This window comes from Bubalus kerabau, chromosome 10, assembly GCF_029407905.1.
Source record: "Bubalus kerabau isolate K-KA32 ecotype Philippines breed swamp buffalo chromosome 10, PCC_UOA_SB_1v2, whole genome shotgun sequence".
In the NCBI taxonomy this organism is placed as follows: Eukaryota; Metazoa; Chordata; class Mammalia; order Artiodactyla; family Bovidae; genus Bubalus; species Bubalus kerabau.
The window spans coordinates 74987772-75007575 of record NC_073633.1 but is presented as its reverse complement, the minus strand read 5'-3'; the positions used below and the strand labels follow the sequence as shown (position 1 = coordinate 75007575).

The following is a 19804-nucleotide window of genomic DNA, read 5'->3' as shown; positions in this document are numbered from 1 at the left end:
CAAAATAAAGGTTTTTTTCTTCAAACTTCTACTTGCAGGTGAGGATAAAAGGATTATTAAGGCAGCCAGAACATTGAGAGATGTGTTGTAATTCCAAGCAAAGGCTTCTTAGGAGATCACAGCCAGAGGCATCGTGCTGTGCTTGGGCTTTAGAAAAGCAAGCATAGTTCTAAGAAAGACAAGACATTTAATTTGATACCATTGTTTAGAAGCCTCTATAACTGCTTGTTTTCAAAAAATGGTTGTAACATTCCTCCTGACTCTTAAAACAATGTGACTTTGCTATTTCTCCCATTAAGAGGCAGAGTCTGTTTCCCCACTTCTTGAATAATGCCTGGTCTTTTGACTTGTTTTAATCAATAGAATGCTATGGCAGTAATGTTATACAACTTCCGAGGTTTTAAAAGGCCTTGTACTTTCTGCTAGAGACCACTTAGGACAAGGACACTGCCCTGAGGCAGTCATGTTAGGCAAGCCAGTCTGGCCTACTGGCCCAAGTTTGTCATTGAAATTCTCTGTACTGGTAATCTGTAGTCTGGTTGCTTGACTTAAAGCAGCATATTGCAAATGACTGATTGGGTTCTTTTTTTTTTAAGGGTTAATAATATAACTTGTTTAATTTATCCTGAACACTGTAGAGTTAAATTAGTAGATGGATTTAGCAGTCTGGAGTGATTAATTTGGTATGAATTTCTTTGTTGTGGCAGTTTTACGTGGAGTTTTAAAAATCCAACAGCCTCAAACTCTTCTACATATCAAACTAATTTGTACATTTTAAAATTAAATAAAGCTGATAGTTAACAGGTACAAATGAGAGGATAAGAGGCTAAAAAAGGAGAACCCATGCACCCTAGCCAATAACCAACATCAACTGCTGGACATGAGTGAGGCCATCTTGCACCTTCAGGCCCCTCCTACTCTCCAGCTGAAGGCAGCTGCACGTGTGAGCTCACATGAGATCAGCAGAGGAACTGTGTGACTAACCTTCAGGACCACAAGACAAAACATTGTTGTTTTATTTGTTACGCACATAGACTAACTGAAACACGCTCAATAAATAAGTTTAATGTTTAGACTTTAAAAATAGAACAGTTTTTAATTTGGCTGTGGGACATCGGTGTAAAGAGGGAAAGCAGAGCAGCATGCTAGGAGACAAACACCTGCAGCAAAGTCACCAAAACTCTACATATCATAAATGAGAAATCAAATCCAGAGAGATTCTCAAATGCTCCAGCATATTGGATATGTCACAGATATGATTACTTGTCATATAGAAGGTATTTCTAGGAAATAATCTTTTTAAAAAAACCACACTGGTTCCATATAGAATAATAATGATGCCTCATGTAGCAGCTAGATTATTATCTACATTAAGAGTGAGTGTTGGAAGATGGACAGAACCAGCCATTCCTCTGAGAGATGCTGATTACAGGTACAGGGCTACATAAGGACTTATTTCACACTGAAGGTTCTTAGGCATTAAAACCACCTGGGAGTCATTAATTTGAAATATTATACCATTGGGAGCTGAGTATTAAGCTAGTGAGAGAAAACTTAATTAAATTATCTACTTTAGGATTTCTTTTTTCATTTCCTTTTAATGGGGTTCTCATTCTTCTGTCAAAATCTTTTCTTTTTCCAAATCTGATATTTTCTCTATAGCATAAGAATGTGATTGAAAAAAAGGAGGGCTTAGTTCTTATTGTTATAAATCTCTGGAGTGATTTGCTCTGTGTTGTCCCAGCTTAATATACTGTTATGAAAGCACTATATTCTTCACTCCATTTTACATGTCGATTGTCTAGGGAAAAATCTAGCCATAGGAAAACGTCTACCAATGTAATATTTCAGTAAATGTTATCCCATAATGACAGTGACTGAAAAATTATACATGTATGTGACTTCATTCAGTAAAAATACTTTTATATCCTTATCTATGTGTTTCCTCTGTTATTTCGTGCAAATTATTTGGGGGGATAAAGGTAGATAAAAGAAGGAGATGTCTTAAGTATCTCCTGTGTGCTGGACATTTATGTCACCTCATTGGATCCTAATAGCAACCATGTGATGAAAGGGCTGAAATTCAGAGGGGAGGCAAAACGACCTCCTCTGGCAAAATTAGGATTCAAAGCCAGGTTTGTTTTCTAGATACATCCTCTTCCCTCTGTACCATGACACTGTGTTTGCTAAATTCCAGTTTTTATGTCAACCTTTCTAGGGATGGGGCACCCACTGCTTCATAAGGAAGCTTTCCTGGATTTTAAGTGATTCTTATTGTTTCTAAAAAGACTTTCCTTATACTGCATGAGGATCTTGGGTAAAAGGGTCTTGAATTGAGTGGGGATATATGTGGCACAGTGGCAAAGAATCTAGCTGCCAATGCAAGAGACTCAAGAGAAACCCCGAGTTGGGAAGATCTCCTAGAATAGGAAATGGCAACTCATTCCAGTATTCTGACCTGGACAATTCCAAGGACAGAGGAACCTGGCGTGCTACAGTCAATGGGATCACAAAGAGTCAGACAGGACTGAGCATACACATAATTGATAAGATCTCAAATTTCCATTTCAATTTATTTTTTAATTATAAGAATAGCTAGCTAGGTTTAGAAATTCAGGTGGTAGCCAAGGAATAAAGTGAAGCTAAACAGTTCTTTTGGAAAGGAAATTAAAAGTGTCCCTTAGAACATAGTGAGATTACTCTCCATATCCTAGGCTTTATTATGCCCAGGCCATAAACTGGTAATCCCTGAAGCTGGTTGAAGGATACTTGGAAATTCATTATACTATCCTCCTTACTTTTATATATATCTTTTTAATTTTCCATAATTAAAAGTTTAAAAGTGTTAAAATTCAGTTTTTGTAGTATAATATGAAAATTTCTCCCTTAATCTTATCCACATATCAATGAAAAAGCTGTTCAGGTTTCTTAACACATACCACTTTTGAAAATGTTTGTTTTTTCAACCAACATATGCCTCTAAATTCAGTCTTGACTGCTTTTGTGTATGCTGGGCTGCCCCCCAAAGTTTTAATAGATATTGCTAAATTTATTAGTTGGTTTTTTTCTTTTTGGTTGTTGTTTTAAGTTGCATCTGACTCTGCGACCCCATGGACTGCAGCACATCAGGCTTTCTTGGCCTTCACCATCTCCCAGAGTTTGCTTGAGTTGGATGCTATCCAACCATCTCATTCTCTGTTGTCCCCTTCTTCTCCTGCCTTCGATCTTTCCCGGCATCAGGGTCTTTTCCAATGAGTTGGCTCTTTGCATCAGATAGCCAAAGTATTGGAGCTTTAGCATCAGTCCTTCCAATGAATATTTGGAATTGATTTCCTTTAGGATTGACAGGTTTGATCTCCTTGCAGTCCAAGGGACTCTCAAGAGTGTTCTTCAGGACCACAATTCAAAAGCATCAGTTCTTTGGTGCTTAGCCTTCTTTACGGTTCAACTCTCCCATCCATACATGACTACTGGAAAAACCATAGCTTTGACTAGACAGACCTTTGTTGGCAAAATAATGTCTTTGCTTTTTAATATGTTGTCTAGGTTTGTCATAATTTTTCTTCCAAGAAGCAAACATCTTTTAATTTCATGGCCACAGTCAACATCCATGGTGATTTTGGAGCCCAAGAAAGTGAAGTCTGTCATGGTTTCCATTGTTTCCCCATCTATTTGCCATGAAGTGATGGGACCAGATGCCATGATGTTTGTTTTTTGAATGTTGAGTTTTAAGCTAGCTTTTTCATTCTCCTCTTTCGCCTTCATCCAGAGGCTCTTTAAGCTCCTCTTTGCTTTCTGCCATTAAAGTGGTATCATCTGCATATCTGAGGTTATTGATATTTCTCCGGGCAATTTCAGCTTGTGATTCATCCAGCCTTGCGTTTCACATGATGTACTCTGCATATAAGTTAAATAAGCAAGGTGACAATACATAGCCCTGACATACTCCTTTCCCAATTTTGAACCAGTCCACTGTTCCATATCTGGTTCTAACTGTTGTTGCTTCTTGATCTGCATACAGGTTTCTCAGGATCTTTAGGTATATAAGCCAATTTTGTAGTCATGACCAGTTTTTTTTTTTTTTTTTAAGAAAATTGATTCTTTGTTACAGTAGAAATGTATTTTGAAAAGACTATAGTCAGATTTTTGTCTTGACTTCTGAATCAAAACTTTCATTTCAGATTTGATACTTTTAAAATCAGTAGGCTGAACTAGGTTTCTAACATTACCTTAGTTCAGTTCAGTTCAGTTGCTCAGTCGTGTCCGACTCTTTGCAACCCCATGAATCGCAGCATGCCAGGCCTCCCTGTCCATCACCAACTCCTGGAGTTCACCCAGACTCACGTCCATCGAGTCAGTGATGCCATCCAGCCATCTCACCCTCTGTCGTCCCCTTCTCCTCCTGCCTCCAATCCCTCCCAGCATCAGTCTTTTCCAATGAGTCAACTCTTCGCATACCTACATGAACCTATAACACAGCATTTGAACTGAGACCCAAACTAAACAGTAGCAAAGCCAAAGCAGTGTAGCCCCCAGTGTTAGCAACTTTAAGTGATAAATTATCTATGTTCTAGGAATCTGGAGGGGCTTCCCTGGTGGCTCAGTGGTGAAGAATCCACCTGCCAAAGCAGGAGATACAGATTCAATCCCTAGGTCAAGAAGATCCCCTGGAGAAGGAAATAGCAACCCACTCCAATATTCTTGCCTGGGAAATTTCATGGACAGCAGAGTCTGGTGGGCTATAGTCCATGGGGTTGCAAAGAGTTGGACATGACTCAGCAACTAAACAAGTCTGAAGGCTGGGTTTGTTTGTTTTCATATTTACATCTTTATAGATGAATCTATGCCCTTTCTGTCACCTTTGCTTCTGAAGCTCACTTGAGATTATTTTCTTCACAAAGTTTTGCTTCCATAGAGACAACAGATGGCTTATTGTCAAAATGTAATTTTGAGTTACTTCAAGTAAGTCTTGAAATAAACTTTTTACTTTTCCATGTCGTCTGTGAAATGGCTTTTATGTGTTAGAAATTCATGTTGGCTTTTATCTGCCTGCATAAGTGTTCTGATGTATGATATTCTGGATGACTCTTTTTGTAGATAGATTTTCCTTCCAATTAAGACAGAGAATTCCATTGCAATCCCATAACCGAACTTAACCTCAGGTAACTTAACTCGACTACTTTTATTACCTGTTGCTCTGACAGAAGTTTGTATTTGTAATGCCATCTGGTTACTACAGCTGGAGGAATCAACTTCTGTTTCCAAAGAGTTGTAGGCTCAAAATATTGATTTATAAATCTTAGAATGAAGAACCTGGACATTGAGCAGTATAATTAGACTTTTAGCTTGTCTTAATTACCACTAACCAGAAATTTTCACTCCCACAACATTTTGAGACTAAAATGCTTTTCCTATCATATGAAACATTTTTTGCTGCTAAGTCACTTCAGTCGTGTCCGACTCTGTGCGACCCTGTAGACGGCAGCCCACCAAGCTCCCCTGTCCCTGGGATTCTCCAGGCAAGAACACTGGAGTAGGTTGCCATTTCCTTCTCCAATGCATGAAAGTGAAAAGTGAAAGGGAAGTCGCTCAGTCGTGTCCAACTCTTAGCGACCCCATGGACTGCAGCCCACCAGGCTCCTCCGTCCATGGGATTTTCCAGGCAAGAGTACTAGATTGGGGTGCCATTGCCTTCTCCAGAAACATTTTTTACAACATATAAATCATGACTTTTGTGCCCTTATTTTCCTTTAGGTTGTAAAATCTCTTTCAGTGAGTTATCATCAAATGGAACCTGCAATTAAATTATGTCACCACAAGGAGGCAATCTTGCTTCAATCATGAGCATAGGAAGGCTTGCGTATAGAGGCGACTTTTTTTTTTTTGCCTGAGATAAATTTTTTTCCCCTCATTTTACCACGTTGTCTACCATCTGTTATTTTTCAAAAACTAAAACCAAAATGGAAATTTTAATATCATGAAACTACTATAACACTAAATTTAAATAAATATAGAGAAGGATTTGAATATTAGATATAATTTCTTTCTCACTAATCCTATTCAATATTATTATAAAATTGAATAAAATTATAAAAATATTCAATATTAAATTTTAGTCTAATCCTGGTCTTTGCCTCAGACTTGTGTATGTTGCCTTTTTACATCTCATCTCAAATTTTATCTTGGAAATGAAGCTTTATTCTTGTAGTAATAAAAGACTCCAGGCTTAATGATTTTAACACCAAGATAATCCCAACATAACATCAAAACTTTCATCAACTGTTTATACACAAATCTCAGGAGACCTGTAAGTTTTCTCTGCTTTTGCCACAAGTGGTAATGGTTCCTATATCTTGCAAAGAAATAGGAAGATCCGTAGAACAAAGGCAGTGCTCAGAACTTGGATTTAAGAAAGCTAGGTATTGGGGCTTTTGTGGTGGTCCACTGATTAAGATTTCGCTGTGGTTAAGACTTTACCTTCCAAAGCAGGGGGTGCCAGTTTGACTCCTGCTTAGGGAGCTAAGATTCCATATGCCTCATGGCCAAAAAGCCAGAACATAGAAACAACAGAAGCAATCTTGTAACACATTTGATAAAGAGTAAGATATAGATATATAAAGCTATTATGTCTCAGGTACAGTATCTGATTGCCTGAAGTCTTGGCTAAATTGACTGCTGGATTCATTGGACCCAACTGTATGTCTGCTCCTGACTGCTATAGGGCGAGAGAAAGAGAGAAGAAACTCCACAGGCTGCTTTAACTTCCACAGTAGAAGGGCAGTGGTCTGGACTGATCTTCCATCTAAGACCTCTCCTGGTGGGACAAAGATAATTCCATAAAAGGAATCAGAGGAAATAGTACTTGGTGGTCAAAATGTGGCAGGAATTCATGATAGCTGTGGAGTGTTTAGTAGGAATCTTTGTGTGTTATCACCAGAGCATGGAGGCAGGGCTTGGTGCCCGTTTATTAAAGAAGAGGCTGTGGAAAGTAGAAAAGTGACCCTTCTCCTGGGGATTCTGATTGCCCAGCTCTCACTTGGACTCTGCTATGTGTCTTTGAACCAAAAGTCTGAGTGAAATGAAATTTCACTTTCCTCGATGAAATGAAAAAGTAGCATTAAATGACCTCTTCTGTTTTGTCAAGGTCTCCTGTTCTACAAATCTGAGAGAAAATGTCCCTGTCCCAAAAGGCATTTCCCAGTTCTACTTGAAATATAATGCATTCCCTAAGCAACTCTTCTCATCACTGTTACCACTTCCCCTGAAAGAAGCTACATTCTAAAAAGCTCTGTATCTTTCACTATGCAATAGGACAGTTTCCATCTGAAATTTAACATCCTTTTAAAAGGGTGCTGGTGTCTTATTTGTATCTAGATGTTGGCTCAATTCATAGTTGCAGCTGCAGTGTTTCTTTGACAGACTTGTAAGATAAATACAGATACCTACCACTGCAGAAGCCCGCAGATCTAAATAATGAAACAGGGAGAAATGAAATAAAGCACACTCGTATTGCTACCATTTTTCAGAGATGCCCCTAGCTCAGACAGTGACATTTTTATTAGGCATAGATTATTCACATGAAAGTGTTCCCTGTAAGGAAAAAAAAAAAAAAAGTAAAAGTCACCTCCCATATTTCTGTCCAACTAGTGACCTCACTTACAATCTTTGCATCATCTTGGTTGGTATTCAGACTGGAGTTGATCCTAAGAAAAACCATGAAAATATGGTAGATAGCTCTTGCCGTGTGCTCAAGGACACATGTCTGGCCTCCCAGTGCTGGAACAGGGAGGCACACAGAGGCTTCAGCAGGACCTGTTTCACTGGAATAGGTTTTGGAATGACTCTTTCTCCAACTCCTTTTACAGTCTTGCCCTTTCCTCCTGAGTTAGTAGGTCCAGAATTGTCCTGTTGTTTTCTCTTCAACTGCACCCCAAGTTATGATCTTAGGGCAGAAGAACCGAGACATTTTCAAATTATTCTAAAAATGTTGAGTTTGATGAAATTTTCAGTGGATTTGAAAAAGCATTTTGAGTTTTACCTTCTTTGTATCTGATCATAGTAATTTAATTTGCAGTTTTAATGGATAACTATTTCTAGGCTATGTATTATGTTGTATATTTTTGGGGAATCCAAAACCACTTGTGGTGAGCTTTTTATCGAAATCTGCCTCTCTACACAGTTGGGGAGAGGCATGTTGGGACAAGCTCCATTCTCTCTCCAAGTGGTTTGGAAAAATTGCTGTTTAAGATACATATGTGGGAAATGGAAAAGACTTGCTTGTAGTCACTAGTCTCTTATCTACTAATTATTAAGCAATAACATAAAGTAATGTAATGAAGTAAAACTTTAGCCCAAAAAGCTTAAAGCAGTGAATTGTTTTGTTTTATTAAACATCCCTTCAAGGTATAAGTTAGGATATGGAGCAGGGAGGAAGGAAGAAAGGAAATTAATTACTTGATACTTTCAAACTTCCTATTAAGGTTGGGATTTGGTTTCTGTACTTTTTTTTTTTTTTTTTTTAAACATCACTAGGATTCACTTACATTTAAGACAGAGCCCATGGCCTGTCTGCTAACGGGACTTTTGCTGCCCTCTGCAGCAGGCATAGAAACCATCACACAGTGGTGGTCACCATTCTTCTTCCCTGGTGACAGAACTTCTGCGACTTATACTATGAAATTCTTTTTTTCTTCCATATCCCACAAACTACTGGCTTGCTATCTGATCATTACTCTTTCTCCCTCTCTTAAAAGCACATTCCTGTATTGTGTCTCAGGCACACAGCTGTGCCATCTTGAACTTCTCTTCTGTCTCTCCTCCCCTGGCAAACTTCCTAAAGTCTCTTTTGCTGAGACCTGCTGCATAGTCTCCCTTCCCACTCCAACTCCTGCTATATCCTCAGTCGTTTGTTGAATATCTACCAAGTGCTAGACGCCAATCTCAGTGGTCATGAGAATGACCCATCCAACCAATTAGCTTCATATTTCCTGGGCTATCTTAACCCTAGAGAGTGTCATCTCAGCTACTCTATTCCCAGGGCCACATCCTTTCTCTTCTCATTATCAAGACCCCTCCCTTTGGTAAAGAATCTGCCTGCAATATGGGAGACCTGGGTTTGATCCCTGGGTTGGGAAGATCCCTGGAGAAGGGAATGGCAACCCACTCTAGTACTCTTTCCTGGGAAATCCCAAGGACAAAGAAGCCTGGTGGGCTACAGTTGATGAGGTCGCAAAGAGTCGGACACAACTGAGCAGCTAACACGACACTAACACTCCCTTCTTAAAGCATAACCCCTTCGTTCCACTCTTTGGCAACAATACCTTATTCCTTTAATTTCATGGAGACCCAGACCCCTGTTGCTTCTCCCAGGTCATCATTAAGGGATGATAAAATTTACTGTCCAACAGGAATCTTTTGCAGTTGAAAGTGGGTACTACAATAACCACGCTAGGATGTTCCTGGGCAAATAGGAATGCCTGATCACACAAGTATCATACAATGCTGAGTGCTACTCTTCCTTTCCTAGCCAACCTGTGGTTAGCTATCTAATTCTTTTCTCACCAATCTCCTTCTTTCCTCTTATATTCTTTTGTATATTGGTTAATAAAACCCATGTATTCCTGTTTGCCTTTTCCTCCCCTACAGCTTGACAGATGGTCTTATCTACAGATTTAGTTCCTTGACTCCTCAAAGCCACTCTTCCACTTTTCTTATCTTTAGTCATTTTGCTTTATTTAATTCAAAAATACTTGCACAATTTCACTACTCTTAGATTCCCCTACTCAATTTCTGACTCGTTTCCCCCGAAACATAAACTAGAACCCTCCACTATTGAGAGAACTGAGATCAGCATCTGTAAACTGCCTTATCTTCGCATCCCTTACATCTCACTATAAGTTTACTTCTAACATGCCTATCCTGGGTCCCTTAACACTCAAAAATGTGGTTTTGTTGTATTGCTCGGCTACCTGTGGGTTAGATGCTCCTCTTCTGGGCTCACACCAGACCCTGTACGTGGCTCTACCTCGAACCTCCCACGCCATTTCACAATTACTTGTTTAGGTGTCCTATCCGCTCCAAGTTGGGAACCTCTAGAATGAGAAGACTGTGAGTTACTCATCTCACGAGCCTCAGGGCCTAGCAAGGGCTCTCAGTAGATGTTTGCCGAATGCATGGATGTACACTGGCAACATCTTTTGTATTTTCTCTTGATGGTCTTAGTTACAAGCAGCAAGAAAAATGCACACTTCAGGGCTATTTATATCCATGGTTCACTGAACTAAACAGAGGCTATATGCTTTCAGTTATAGGCAGAGTCAGCAAATGATTTCATTCTGTAAAGGGACTGGATTCACAGAGTTCCTGAGTTCAAAGTTTATTTTTAAGACTCTCGATGGAGAAACACATTTTAGCTGCTCTGGCTGAAACTCTTAAAAGAGTAAATAATAACATTACTCAGGACTGGTACTTCTGCTTTGTGCTGTGTTGGATTCAAAACTCTTTATATCTGGCTTACTTTGTTGGTACATTTTCAGGTCTATGACCTAAACAACTCTGGAGAAACTCCTTCCTTTGAGATGAATGACAGAATAATAATATTTTAAAAAATAATCTGATTTTGGTATAAAGAAAGGTTACCAACTTGTCCTTTGATTCTGAATAGGCATATCTTCTCTTCAATGTTAAGTTTATATCCATAAGTGTCAGGTATTATATAAAAAGGTGTACTTACTGTCCCTCTATTTAGCGTTTTCTGTGAAACATTTTTCTCTCTGGGTGATACATTTGTGCCTAGTCATTATTTGTAGAAATATTTGTAGATTGGGAATCAGACACTGTGGCTTTTGAACAGAGAGAAGCAGACCAATTGAGGATGGGGGAAGTAGGGCTACAACAATTTTGTGAAGATTGGGCAACATTTTACAAGTTATATGTTTAAAGGGATTTCCTTTATTCTTATCGAAGAATGATGTTCATCTTTTAAAAAAAATTCATAAAATTTAAAAATTTTTAAAATTTAAGCAAACAGCACTTAACACCTCATCCATTCCGTTCACTGAGCATATATAATAGGTCAGATACCATGCTAGGCATTGTTAAAGGTAGAATGAATAAGAAAGCTCCCTTCCCTTCTTGTGTTCTATAAAGGAAGGCAGCCATGGAGACAGAATTATTGTGTCATAAGATAAATGCAAAGATAGAGATGTCTACCCAGTTTGGTGCTGGTACAAAAGAGGAAAACCTTATTTGGTGGGGGGAGATTTGTAGAGAGAATAAAATGTATGATGGTGTAAAGGTGTAAATCAGTATCCAGTGTATTCAGGAACCTACAAGAAATTGGTCATGGCTGGTATGGATGAAGAAGGAGGCATAAGGCTGGCAAGGGAGGAAAAGAGGTATGAGACAGACAGCCTTGTGCATTGTGCTAAGAGCACTTGAAGTTTACAGGCAAGGGAGAGCCATCAGAGGGTTGTAATGGAAGATCTGTGTGTTTAGGATGGTCATACTGGATATACTGTGGATTACTTGAATGGGGGAAGTAATTAGAAGCAGAGGAAAGAGTTGGGAGGGTCTGGCACTTGCCCAGATGATAGATTTTAAAGATTAAACCAAGGTTTGGTGATCAGACAGAGAGATTAGATGACACTTAAGAAGGAGAACAAGCAGAATTTGGTGACTTGATTAAATCTGGGAAAAGGATTAGATGAAGGGACAGAATTCAGGATTATTTGGGGGGCTTCTGGCTTGGATCATTATATGAAGAAGTATGTATGTGATCCCTGAGAATGAGGAGGTAGTAGGAAATACAAACTTAAAACAACGAAGTGTGGGCTTCCCAGGTGGCACTAGTGGTGAAGAACCCGCCTGCCAGTGCAGGAGACATAAGAGACATGGGTTCGATCCCTGGGTCAGGAAGATCCCCTGGAGGAGGACATGGCAACCCACTCCAGTATTCTTGCCTGGAGAATCCCATGGACAGAGGGAGCCTGGTGGGCTATGGTCCAAAGGGTCACAAAGAGTCGGACGTAACTGAAGCGACGTAGCGCACACACACGAGCCATTGATCATCCACAGAGTAGGGAACTGCTGCTGTAACCACCGAGCCACAGATAAGACTATAATATTTTTTAAATCACCCAATAGTAGATTATAAATAATGTCTTCACTTTTGATAGACATTTAAAAGTTCTTTAAAAATTATGAAATATAAATATGTACTTTTTAACAGAAACTAAGATGTGTCATAGAAATTCCAAGTATTCTTTTTCTACTTAAAAAATCCATTTATAAAATCAGTTCAGAAATATAATAAGCAAGGAAAGTAATTAAATATAGGGTATAACTTCCCATCTCCATACCCCTACGGCTGGGGAGAATGAAGAGTCAGATACTGTTATAAACCTGGCAATGAGACTTCACATGGAAAATATTATGTGTAAGAAATCACTTTCTTAATATCAATACCTTGAAAAATGCTAGGCTAATATTAACTTGAGCTATTAGCTAATGATTTGATTTGAGTTCTTTAAAAGTGAAATTTTACTTTTCACTGCCAGCATATTTCTCTAACCCCTGTTTAATCATGAGTAACACCCTAACATCAGAAGCAAAGGGAAGTGAAGCCCTAATTTAAAGTGACCTTCAGTATAAAGCTGTGCTCGGGGAAAACACTCTCATATTGCGTAGACAGTGGATGCTGCTCCCTGTTACAGTCATGGTTTGGCTTCAAGATAAGTAGACTCAGAACCTTGGAATTCAATATCAGAGGACACAGTCTGAGGAGGAGCCAGGTGCCTCTAGGAAAGTGCAATGAGAAATGTTAGACCCTGGTAAATATTAGATCTTACTGTTCTGTTCAGGGCTTTTCACATTTGAGATATTAAAAAAGAGCTGCAGCCTTTCAATATGCAAAAGAGATAATTGACAGTGATCCAAGATCTAGGATGGAAACTCCATATGCTCTGCTGTGTACCTGTTTCTCTAGGTGAATTCCAGAGTGAGAAACCTGGATTCTTGTTTAAAATTAGAAACACAGTACATTTCTTGTCTCTTTTTCCCAGTATTATGGTGAATAAGTGTGAACCAGTTTTTAAACTCTTGACTTTACTGCTGGCTCTAAATTAATTAGATAAGTGTTTTCTAATAGTCCTAGAATAGCTCTGGTATATGGATTTGTTCTTCGACTGCTGTATACAGCTTCATAGTCTTCACTTGGGTTTGATGAGTCTGCATTTTCAGACCCCGGTTTAGCCTCTGGTGTACATATGTGCAGATACCTCTATGCCCCCTTTATAAGACTCTTCTTGACTGTCACTGTAAACATCCCTAACCAAGTCTTGAAGAAACGCTCATAGAGTCCCATAATCAAATAGTGGTTCCCCAAACATTATGGTGATTCTGGAAGAGACTTTTATACCAGTGCATCTGCTCTTCAGTCAATTCAGTTGCTCAGTCATGTCCGACTCTTTGCAACCCCATGAACCGCAGCACGCCAGGCCTCCCTGTCCATCACCAACTCCCAGAGTCCACCGAAACCCATGTCCATTGAGTCAGTGATGCCATCCAACCATTTCATCCTCTGTTGTCCCCTTCTCCTCCTGCCCTCAATCTTTCCCAGCATCAGGGTCTTTTCCAATGAGTCAGCTCTTCGCATCAGGTGGCCGAAGTATTGGAGTTTCAGCTTCAGCATCAGTCCTTCCAGTGAATATTCAGGACTGATTTCCTTTAGGATGGACTGGTTGGATCTCCTCACAGTCCAAGGGACTCTCAAGAGTCTTCAACAACACCACAGTTCAAAAGCATCAATTCTTCAGTGCTCAGCTTTCTTTATAGTCCAACTCTCACATCCATACATGATCACTGGAAAAACCATAGCCTTGACTAAAGACCTTTGTTGGCAAAGTAATGTCTCTGCTTTTTAATATGCATCTGCTATTAGATTGGACCAAGTTAAATTTTCATAGATCAAAAACAGTCTAATACTGACAATTTCATCTGATCCAACCTATAGTTTAACTCAGTCATTCTTAACCATTTTTTATCTAACTAGGTGAGTGATATTCTCACATCCCTAGCCTTGTCTTTATCCTGCATTTCCCCAACTGAAGGGGCATCATCCATCCAACTCTCAGGCCTAGTAACTAGAAATTGTCAAAACTCTACTTTCTCCTTTCTTTCTCCACATTCCAGTAATCAAGCCTTACCGATTCCTTTTTTAATGCCTTTTGAGTCCTCCTACTCTCCATTATCACCAGTCTCTTGGTTCAAGCTAGCATCATTTTTGGTCTACAATAAATGAACCAGTTTTCAAAAATTTCCCACATCCATTCGTGCCCTCATTGCTCTAACTTTTCTACTGCAGCCAGAGAGATATTTTCATAATCTGGTAATGACTCCACTTCATAAAGCCTTTCAATAATTTCCTATTGGCATTGAGATAAAATCCATATTCTCAATGTGGCTACAAAGTCCTGCATTATCCAGCCCACTTCCCCAGCCTCAGTTTCTTCTCCTTCTCCCAAAGCCACACTGGCCTATTTCAACCCCTTAAACATGTGGTGTTCTTTCCAGTGTCTTGGTCTTTGCACATTCTGTTCCATCCTGCTCACTCATCCAGCCAATGCCAATCTTTCAGGGCTCAGCTTAAACTTTGTTTCCTCAAAGAGGCCTTCTTTGATTACCTGGGTCCCCTGTCATATGCTCACATGGCATCTGAATGTGTCTTAATGGGACTCCTCAAACTCATGAACTCAGAAAATCATCTTTACCATCACTAGGTATGTTACCGAACTCAGGTTCAGCTGCTCGTCCCTCAAACATCCAAAACTGAGAGACAAGTGTTGGGTTAAAGGAAAAGTAACTTTATTGAGGAAGCTGGCAATGGGGAGAAGCTGGACTCACGTTCAAAGGCCAATTCCCTGTTGTCAGTCAGGGCGCAAGAATTTTTAAAGGGTAGTTTCAAGGGTGTATAGATGGAGGAAGGTGGCTATGTGTAGAAAAGCACAGTTAACTCAAAATTGGTCATGTGTGGTCTGATCAGCATCCTCTTAAGTACATTAAAACTTCAGTTCTAGAGTTAATTTATTCTCATTTTATTGAGGCCAGTTCTTGAAATTGTGTAAGATGGAACAGGTTTATCTTGACTACAATCTGAACATCACATAATTAACTTCTTTCACCTGGTAGGGGTTTTGGTCTTTATAAAACAGCTCAAAGGATATAGCTCAGATTATTATCTATAGTCCTTGAGGAGAAACTCTAAGTCTTTGACTTTGTTTAATGGCTAAAGTATTATTAATTTGTCTTGCTTGACCATTTCCCCTTGTTTCCACATTTTCTCATTTCTCTGATTAATTTTAGCCCAAGAATATATTTAATCACAGACAAGAAGCAGGCAGATGACATGGAGGGGAGGGAGTCTGTCATGGGAAGGCCCCATTACAGGTAGAGACTATTTCTGTCTTGCTCACTATTGTGTCCTCTGTGTTTGGCACAGGATCTGCCATGTGACTGATTTTTAACATGTATTAAATGAATAAATGACACTTTTATGAACATGTCCAGCATGAGATAAGATTCTTAGTTTTTTTTTCTATAAAATTCCCATTGCCATGTTTGTAGTTCTATCCTTTTTTTCTCTCACTTTAAAGAGAAGACTAAAACTTAAGCTAGAACAGAAATATTTTTGACAAAACTTAAATGTCCCAATTTTTTATATAGATAGACATAGACATGATACCTATAATGTGTATATGTAATTACTATCAGTAACCAATTTATTGTGGCAGAGTTCATAGTTGATTTAGCATGTATTAAGGCTGACATGGCCATTGAGAGCAGTTGGTTTAATCTACCTTGAACAGCTCAGCCTTGAAGCACAGACACATTGCTACAGGCATGTCAAGTTTTAGAGTTGTTTTCTTTGGTTAAAGATGCCTTCATTTACCAGTACTCTTGCCTGGAAAATTCCATGGGAGGAGGAGCCTGGTAGGCTGCAGTCCATGGGGTCGCTAAGAGTCGGATACGACTGAGCGACTTCCCTTTCACTTTTCACTTTCATGCATTGGAGCAGGAAATGGCAACCCACTCCAGTGTTCTTGCCTGGAGAATCCCAGGGACGGGGGAGCCTGGTGGGCTTCTGTCTATGGGGTTGCACAGAGTCAGACATGACTGAAGCGACTTGGTAGTAGCAGCAGCCTTCATTTAGGGGAAACAGAGTTGAATGGAGCATGAGGGATGTCAGCCATATTTTTGTGCCCTGAGTACATTGCTCTTTGTGTTTGAGTAGGGAGTGTGGGGAAGAGATGAAATGTGGAAAAAGTTGAAGGCAACTCTGTGAACTTCCAGTTGGAGAGAAAAGACTTACTTTAGCAAATCATTGGCCAGAGATGTATTAATATGTGTTTTGCTTCCTGAACATTACTGACCAGAGATGTATCAATATGTCTTTATAGAGGGACACAATTAGCATCACCTTGTGAAATTGTTAGAATTTAAAATTGATCAAGGGTTCATTACACAACTTATGATTATCATTCACATTTTGTTACATTAGGTTTTTGTTCAGTCTTGTATATATTATAAACTTGAGTTTATTACCATAAAATTTTCAAAAATGACACGTTGTGAAACTTCTCATTTCTAAAAGAGCCTTCCCACAAAGATCTACCTTGTAGACTATCAGGTAAAATAAAAAGAAAAGGAAATAATATCCAAAGGGCTGAAAAAGAAGTGCAGCCAAAAAGTGTAGTCTGCTTTTCCAGGGGAAAGTGCAGTGAAACATGGTATATATATTTTAAATTTTATTATTTATTTTTGGCTGTGTTGGATCTTCATTGCTGCGTGGGCTTTTATCTCTAGTTGATGAGAACAGGGGCTACTCTTGGCAGCGCACAGGCTTCGCATTGCAGTGGCTTCTCTCGTTGCAGAGCACAGGCTGTATGGTGTGCGGGCTTTAGTGGTTGCGGCATGTGGGCTCAATAGTTGCAGTGCCTGGCCTCTAGAGCACAGGCTCAATAGTTGTGGAGCCCGGCTTAGTTGTTCCACGGCATGTGGGATCTTTCTGACCCAGGAATCAAGCCTTTGTCTCCTGCACTGGCAGGCAGATTCTTTACCCCTGAGCCACCAGAGATGCCCCAAACACGGTATATTGGTAATAGATGTTCTCTCCCCCGCTATACTGCCTATTACACTCTAATCAGATATTAGGGTGCTTTTTCAGTAAGACATGTACAAAGTTTCAGATAAATACATTAAGTGCAAAAATAGTTGTTAATATTTACTCAAACAGAAGTGTTTCAATATTCACATATATAATAAATCATCAGCCACAGGTATTAGTTTCTGCAAAAAATGTCCTGGTCAATAATGTATTTTAAGGAAACATCCAGATGAGAAAATAAGAGTGTTTCAGATGCAGTCAGAGTATAACTAAAGGAAAAGATGCCAGAGTCCAAAGGATTTAACTAAAGAGAATGCAACACCTTATTTTTGGAGGTATGGTTAAGGGGACCAACAAGGGATGGTGAACCATCCAATCCAGTCAGTGGAAAACTGTTGTAACCCTTTGGCCTGAAGGGGCAAAAAGGAAGAAATGGTGTTGCCAAAATCCTGAGAGAGCTGGAGTGGGGCCACTCACCCGGAGCTTGGTGGTGGAGGGATACAGCTCTTCCCATCTCTGCTGGAGCCTCCCATTGTCCAGACCTGGTCAGGAGTCAGCAAGGGAGGGAGACCACATGATAGAGGTCAGCTTTCTGGGATCCTGAGTACAGAAGAGAAAGGCAGAGAGTGGATCTGGGTGGAGTGGGGTCAAAAAAGAACTACACAGATAGCATATAACTAGTACTAGATTCATGATAATGTTATCAAAGGCAGGTCCTGCTTCTCGCCCCTTACAAAATCAACCGTTTTTGTTCAGTCACTCTGTGGTGTCTGACTCTTTGTGACCCCATGGACTGCAGCACTCCAAGTCTCCCTGTCCTTCCCTATCTCCCAGAGTTTGCTCATTTGCTCATTGATGTCATCCAACCATCTCATCCTCTGCCTCCCCTTTTTCCTTCTGCCCTCAATCTTTCCCAGCATCAGGGTTGTCTTCAAATGGGTTGTCTCTTCTCATCAGGTGGCCAAAGTATAAGAGCTTCAGCTTCAGCATTAGTCCTTCCAGTGAATATTCAGGGTTTATTTCCTTTAGGATTGACTGGTTTGATCAATTACATACTCACAGATGTCGGTAGAAAGGAAAGGTGCCTTTAATCAGAATGAGGGCAATCTGGGGAGATGGTGGACTCAGCATCCTTCAAAAACCACCTCCGAATATTCTGCTTGGGCATGGAAGTTTTAATTGGAAGGAGGGAAGTAATCTCAGTTAATCATTGAGATAGGGGGTCAGAGTCATCACCATTTCTCACTGTGTGCAGGCTTGTATTCAGGCTATTGACTCCTTGTGATCTTCCTCTGGAAGTTATCTTGTTCAGTTATTTGTTTGGGAGATTATTGAAAGGGAAGCTAAGAAAGAGATCTGGTTATCTGTTAATCGCATATTCTTCATTTCTGCTTCTTTGATCTTCGGAAAGAACTAACAGGTTGGGCAAGGTATTGTGTGATTAAAAGATCTGAAAGGTGAGCTTGGACCTAAGATGAGAGTATGGGGGTGCCTGTTTTTAAAACTTGCAGTATAGCTTTGTTCAAGTGACAAGAAAAGGGGCTTCCTGCCGAGGGAAGCTTCCTATAAAAAGCTGCTCACAATAATAACTGAATATGCATTAAAATATAGCTAATGAGCTTCCCTCAAAGCTCAGTTGGTAAAGAATCTGCCTGCAATGCAGGAGACCTGGGTTTGATCCCTGGGTCGGGAAGATCCCCTGGAGAAGAAAATGGCAAACAACTCTAGTATTCATTCTTGCCTGGAGAATTCCATGGACAGAGGAGCCTGACAGGCTACAGTCCATGGGGTTGCAAGAGTCAGACATGACTTAGTGACTAAACCATCACCATGCATTTGAGTCAGTTATTTCTTATCTTGCTAAATAAATGAATTAAAGACTTATAATATCTTCTAGTTCCTGGCCTTTGTATCCAATTATTGAGTAAAAGAACATCTTTTTGATTCCACATATACTCTGTATGTATAGTTGGGTTGAACTCCTCTAGTTTTTTTCTTTCTGAATTTGTGTTTTGCCACTAATAGTTAACATGTATTAGTGCAATGGCACCCCACTCCAGTACTCTTGCCTGGAAAATCCCATGGGTGGAGGAGCCTGGTGGGCTACACAGTCCATGGGGTCGCTAAGAGTCGGACACGACTGAGTGACTTCACTTTCATTTTTCACTCTCATGCATTGGAGAAGGAAATGGCAACCCACTCCAGTGTTCTTGCCTGGAGAATCCCAGGGGCGGGGCAGCCTGGTGGGCTGCCGTCCATGGGGTCGCACACAACTGAAGCGACTTAGCAGCAGTAGCAGTGCTATCTTAGTGACAGGCACTGCTTCAGTCCTTTACATATATTAACTCAGTAATTCTCAGAACAATTTTATGAGCTAGGTATACTATTGCCTAATTAGTAGGCAATGCAGAACTGTACCTTTTTTTGTCCTTATACTGTGTGCTGCTGAGGTGCTGGTGACCTTCCCTTGTTGCTACACAGGCCGCTGCTATGCAGGCCTCACTGGGATGAGGCACTAGCCGAGGAGTACTTCTCACTTCTAATCTGCAATAAGCCCTGTAATAACTGCACGGGGTCCAATGATTGCTAGATTATCATGGTGATCATTTCATAATGTATGCAAGTGTCAAATCACTATGTTGT

The 19804-nt window shown here is 39.9% G+C and overlaps 1 protein-coding gene across 31 annotated transcripts in view; it reads left to right on the top strand.

The window, feature by feature from the left end:
• The window catches only part of SLC35F4 (solute carrier family 35 member F4), a 353130-nt gene that overhangs the window by 185501 nt on the left and 147825 nt on the right, over positions 1-19804 (top strand). For 2 of the 31 annotated variants that reach the window (XR_008699492.1, XR_008699486.1), the window contains exon 2: positions 15361-15444. The exons of 28 other annotated variants lie outside the window; for them this stretch is intronic. The gene's annotated coding sequence lies outside the window, so the exon portion shown is untranslated. Of the gene's footprint in view, positions 1-4574; positions 4993-15360; positions 15445-19804 lie in introns of those variants that run through there. One more of the 31 variants, XR_008699477.1, reaches the window with a different exon arrangement.